The sequence below is a fragment of the Molossus molossus genome, unplaced genomic scaffold (genome assembly GCF_014108415.1).
Source record: "Molossus molossus isolate mMolMol1 unplaced genomic scaffold, mMolMol1.p scaffold_m16_p_11, whole genome shotgun sequence".
NCBI classification, from domain to species: Eukaryota; Metazoa; Chordata; class Mammalia; order Chiroptera; family Molossidae; genus Molossus; species Molossus molossus.
In genome coordinates, this window is record NW_023425346.1 from 55,676,550 (window position 1) to 55,682,899 (window position 6,350).

Consider the following 6,350-nt stretch of genomic DNA (forward strand, 5'->3'; position numbering starts at 1 on the left):
AACTCTTCAGGCCCTTCATATACCTCAACTAAATCTCTGGGAGAAGTCTAAATCAGAGTCCAGAAATTTGAATGATTTCATTTCTACTTGTGGGTAAAGGTCAAGCCTCTTTGTTTGGTGGTAGGCTCAGGAAAGTGCCCCCAACTCTAACACCAGCCCAAACATGAATTTTACACAAATACAAATATGTTTGTTCTTGATCACATACTCTGTTAAGGACTGAATGTTTGTGTCCTGCCAAGATTAGTATGTTGAAACCTACCTTACCCACCAATGTGATGGTATTAGGAGATGGGAACTTTTGAAGGTAAGTTAGGATTCTATGAGGTCATGAACATGGAGCCCTCAGGAATGGGATTGGTGTCCTTAAAAAGAGACCCTAGAAAACATTCTTGCTTTCTCTCAGCCAGGTGAAGGTATAATGAGAAGACAGCCATCTAGAAATCAGGAAAAGGGCTCTCGACATATACCTTGATTTTGGACTTTTCAGTCCCCAGAACTTTAAGAAATAAATTTCTGGTGTGTATAAGCCACCTATTCTTTGGTATTTGTGATAGCAGCCCAAACACACTAGGACACACTCTTACCAAGATAAGAGCATCTGAATCAGTTATTGGATATAGTGAAACAAAATGATCAGAATGAGAGACAACAAGGAAGAATAGAGGCAGCCTGGTCTTTTTTTATTTTTTTTAATACTGTTTAATAATCTCTGCTTAGGAAGAATGTCATTTCCGTGTATTCCCTCCTTGATTCTATATCTAAGGAGAAGAAACTCAGAGCTCAAGGAAAATATGGATCTTTAAAAAACACAGTTAGACCCAGACAGTCGGGTTTGGAGGTCTGGAAGTAAAATTAAAAGGTTCAAAGTTCTCCACTGTTTAAGGTTGAGATCTTTTTCCATTTTTTTAACCTATTTTTATTTTTTGTTAATTTTTTATTTATTAACTTGTTTTTGTTACAGATGTTTCTCATTTTTCCCCCACTGACACCCTCCTCCCTTTCCCCCCTGCCCAATCCCCAGCTTTGTTGTCTATGTTCATTGGTCATGCATACATGCATGTAAGTTTTGTGGTCTATCTCTTCCCTCACAAACCCCCCCCCTCATCTGAGGCCAATCTATTTTTATTTTTTATTATTTTATTTTTTTATCCTCACCCGAGGACATTTTTTCCATTTTTTGTTCAGATAGAGTGGGAGGGAGAGAGGAAGAGAAAGAGAGAGAAACATCGATGTGAAAGGGACACATTGAGTGGCTGCCACCCGCACGACCCAACCAGGGCCGGGGACAAACTGCAACCGAAGTACATGCCCTTAGCGGGAACCGAACCCGGGTCTCTCTGGACCGCAGGCTGACACTCTAACTGCTGAGCCAAACTGGCCAGGGCTATTTTTATTTTTTAAATAAATTATATTATATTATATTAGTTAATAATATAATTTTTTAATAATATAATTTATTTTTAAATAAATTATATATTAGTTAATATAAATTTAAATAAATTATATTAGTTAAATTATATATTAGTTAAATGAATTATATTAGTTAAATATTATATATTTATTTCAGACATACAATCCCATGATTAGACATTTATATAATTTATGAAGTAATCACCCAAATAAATCTAGTACCCATCTGACACCATATACAGTTATTACAATATTATTGACTATATTCCCTATGCTATACTTGACACCCCCTTGACTTTCTGTAACTACCAATTTGTACTTCTAAATCCCTTCCCCTTTTTCATCCATCCCTCCATCCCCACGTTCTATTTGGCAAAAAGGTTGACACTTTTCTCTCATCCCTCCCTCCCAACACAGGAGCACCCTCTGAGGCTTAGAAGTCCCACACACCTGGGAGGTGCTATCATACTTAGAAGGCCTATGCAGCAGTTCCGAGACATTTATAAGACTCACTGAGGGATCTATTTAAAATGAACATTTCTAGCCCGGCCAGTGTCGCTCAGTGGATTGAGTTCAGTCCCTGGACTGAGAGGTCCCAATTCAATTCCCAATTAAGGCACATGCCTGGGTTGCGGGCTCAATCCTGGGTGGGAGTGTGCAGGAGGCAGCCAATCCATGGATCTCTCTCACATTGATGTTTCTATATCTCTCTCTCCTCTCCTCTCTCTCTAAAAAAATCAATAAAAACATATTTTAAAATGATTTTAAAATGAACATTTTCTAGGCTCTACATCATGAGATTCTATTTTTTTTTTTTTTTTTTTTTTTTATCCTCACCCGAGGACATTTTTCCATTTTTTGTTCGGACAGAGCGGGAGGGAGAGATAGGAAGAGAGAGAGGGAGAAACATCGATGTGAAGGGACACATCGAGTGGCCGGGGACAAACTGCAACCGAGGTACGTGCCCTTAGCGGGAACCGAACCGGGGCCTCTCTGTACCACAGGCCGACGCTCCAACCGCTGAGCCAAACCGGCCAGGGCTACATCATGAGATTCTTATTCAACAGGTCTAGGGTGGAGTCTAACTCCAGAAAAGGAAAATATATGATAGATAACTCAGATAGGCCTCTAGTCTATATTTCATGCTGAAATCAAAAGAAAACAAAGCCCATCTGGCTCACTAAGACATAAGACTAGACAGGGGTTTGGAGCCTGCAGGAGTGCTCCTTGGAGGGTCTCTTTCTGGAATCAAATGCATTGATGGTAGTAAGTGACAAGATCAAAGTTCACAACTGATCAAACATTCTAGAAACAGGAAGGCATCTCCCTAGATTTTACTCCAATTTCTGCATGCTTTACTGATTCTAATTCTGGCATAAACAAACTCTAATTAGTTTTTTTTCTTAACTTGTTTTATCTAAAGTTCAGTAGAAGTACTATAACCAGCTAACTCCAGGGAAAAACAAAACAAAAACTCCATAGCACTTCATGGCCTCCCAGCCATGCTGGAATTTTTGTCACACTTCCTCCATGTTTGACAAAGTTTGGTTTCTATCATTTATGATTTCTGATAAATGATAACTACCAAAAAAGTACGTTCAAATCTTTTTACTAAATCAGATAAGAAACTAGAAAATAATGTGGTTTTCTTTCATGTGATCCTCAAATTATGTAAGAAGTCTCACCATGAAACTTGCATTGTAGCATACCTTCTGCTACGGGTACTTGCCTCTGGGGAGAGATTAAAACCAAACACCAGGATAACATTGAAACTTCTATCAGTCACATCTGTCCCATTATTTTGCGTTCTGCGTCAGTGATGGCTCAGCAAAGAAATCACTTTTACATAACTATCTGTTCTCTTTAATTACTGTACCACCAGTGATAGTTGCCACAATGGTCTTGAAAAGGGTTCAGATGCTTTTCTGGCTGCTCCCTCCTTCATGAGATCCCTCACATAAATATTCAAAGAGCAAGCATATTACTGTGCAAGTCGGGCCTGATGCCAGAAACAGTATTATCAGAGTCACAAACTGAATCTATACCAAGTGGGAAAGTTATTTAGACCAATATAAAACAAAATAATCAAGATTCCTACCTATCCATTCAGGGACAAAACAGATATAAATCCAGGAGAGTCAGAAAAGGTTATTCTTAAGTCTAAGGAGTGTTTTTCTCTTACAATAATAATTCCACTAAGTGCATTATGGAATGTTCCATATGGAAGCAACTTGGTGTGATGGAAACAGCAGAGGTTTTTAAATCAGACAGTCCTGGGTTTAATTCCAGCTCAGTCACTTACTACTTGGCTTTGAGCAACTCATCTCACTCATATGAGTCCCAGTTGTTTTCTTGTTTTTAAATGGCAAGAAGAATGCCTACCTCAAAGACAGAACACATGGACAAGAGAGGACATAGAGTGTGTTGCTTTGCTTGGCACATTAACAAGTACTCAAAAGAAATGGTCAGTTTGAAGCCTTATAACACAATCATTACCAATTTTTTAATTAAAATGTGACTAACACCCACTTTTACACCAAGTTTAATAATTTAAGTTTTAATATAGTTTCATAGTGTGTTTTGCTGGTAATCTACTCTCCTCCCCTTTCTAGTTTGCTACTAAACAGAAACCAAACCTGTTAATGTCATGTGTAAAATTTAAAAGAACAGATTTTGCATGGAAGTCTTCAAGGGGCTCTTTAGTGAATCAAGTACACTAGAATAGATACTGCATCGACACTGAGACAGCTTAGGTCATCTCAGGAGATAAATTCAGCTTCTTAGCTGTTTCTTGGCTGGCTTCCACCTAGTTGAGGTTGCCAGATAAGCAACAGCTGATAAGAAAGATGCTGTGTAGTCAGCTCACTTGCCAGTAAATGCCTGGCGATGCATTTAGATAGAAGAATACATATATGAACACTGGTTCAGCTTGAAGCAATATTCATAAGCATATGCAGAGTGTGCCATTTTTACTGGACACAAAAGGAATTATAACTATTATTATAATAGTTAAGACTATACCCACTTCTAATGTGGTAACAGGTAGGTAAGTTTTTTAAACTATAAAAATCCTTGCCCCTTGTTCAGTTATAATTTGGTATTTTATCTATAAAATCAATTATTGTCATGTTTAACATATACAGTACACTCATACAGTTGTCACCACAATGAGTAAGAGCACTTAAAGAGGTATGACTCTGAAATGAGTAAGGCAATTCACTCACAAAGCAATTCTCTAATTTTTATTGAGTATTCCTGTGAGATCCCCTCAAGAGTCAAAGTGACATCTCTAAGGAATTGTTGATGAGGACGTCTGATTGGGGTTGGTGAGCCATGCTGGAAATCCTTGAGCAGAATAGGAAAGAGGGGATCCCTAGGGACCCTAGCAAACCACAGCCAGAGAAGCTAGGTGCAGAGTGGAGTGTCTCTGCAGCAAATGGCCAGACTGCTGCTGGTGAGAGCTAAAGATTTCCTCAGCAGATGAAAGTTCCCACTCACAAGACCTTGCACAGACCTAATGAGAGGTGAAACAAAAGGTCAGAAGTAGTATTCACTTCACCACTATCTTATCACTACTTTTCAAAAATAAATAATTAGAAGCTAATCTTGCCAAGAACTCCTTGAGAAAACGGAATATCTGACAATGCTCTATAATGTAATAACGACAAAGACCAAGGACTTTATGGTCCAAAAGAGACCCACAGATGCTAAGAGTAAATCATATAACAGAATTTAATATATTTCTGACAGCACAATATTCAGGACACAGCAGCCGCTAATTGACAAGTCTTCACTATCTATGTGTATAGTTCTGGGGAAGATTTAGGAATGAAGAATAAGATGAGATCATTGCCAACATCAGTCAGTAAAAGAAGGAAATGAAAGAGCAAAAGTAGTCATTGCAAAAATCCTCTTCCCTGGACCATTAGCTCTGTAGCAAGTCCAAGTTGACATTGTGTAAGGAAGGTTCGCCATCCTAACTTGAGTCTTATTGTCCAGGCTCAGGTCAGGGGCTTCCTCTAAAGTCCTGATGTGCTATTTGCTAATGCATCCTGGGTCATACTAGATAACTATTCCAACCCATTAGTGTGCACTATTGATTTTGCAGAGTCTTCTTTACCTTCAAGAACAATGCTTTTATGTAAAACACTAGAGAACTCCTAAACCATGAACTCCATAGGATTAATCTAGGAGGTGCATAGATGTATAATAAAAATAATGCCTAATGTTGGGATTTAGTTTGAGTTCTCCAGAAGTCGACCCTAAGACAAAAAGTCAACTGTGGGACCTGGAATGTATTATCTTAAGTGAATCAGGGAAAGACAAATATCACATGATCTCACTTATTTGTGGAATATAATGAACAAAACAAACTGATGAACAAAATAGACCCAGACACATAGAAGTAGGGTACAGACTGACAAAACTCAGAAGAGGGAGTGGGGGGTAGGGAGGAGATAAACCACAGAATTTATATGCATGTATGCATAACCCAATGGACATAGACAACAATGCTGGGGACAGGGCAGTTGGGGGGATTGGGAGAAGGGTGTCAATGGGAGAAAAAAAGAGAAACATCTGTAACAAAAATAAATTAATAAAAAATAAAATAATAAAATAAAATTTAAAAGTCAAGTACATTTGGCATGGAGGCTAAGAAATAATGGTAAGGAAGTAGGGAAGAAGACAAAGAAGGGAAAGCATGCAATAAAGGGTAAGCTCTCAAATCAGCTGCCCAGGGTAGGTGCCTGGAACTGAATTCCTTGGAAAATAGTGCAAAAGACAGTCTCAAAATGATCTCATCTAAGGTTGAGGGAGCTGGGGTATTTTTATGCCAGCCCTAGAGAGTTATTAGATGAGGCCTGCAGGGGAAGGGGCATATTAATTCCTTAGAAGTGACCTGTTGACCATGGACAAATTGATCTTTGAAATGAAGC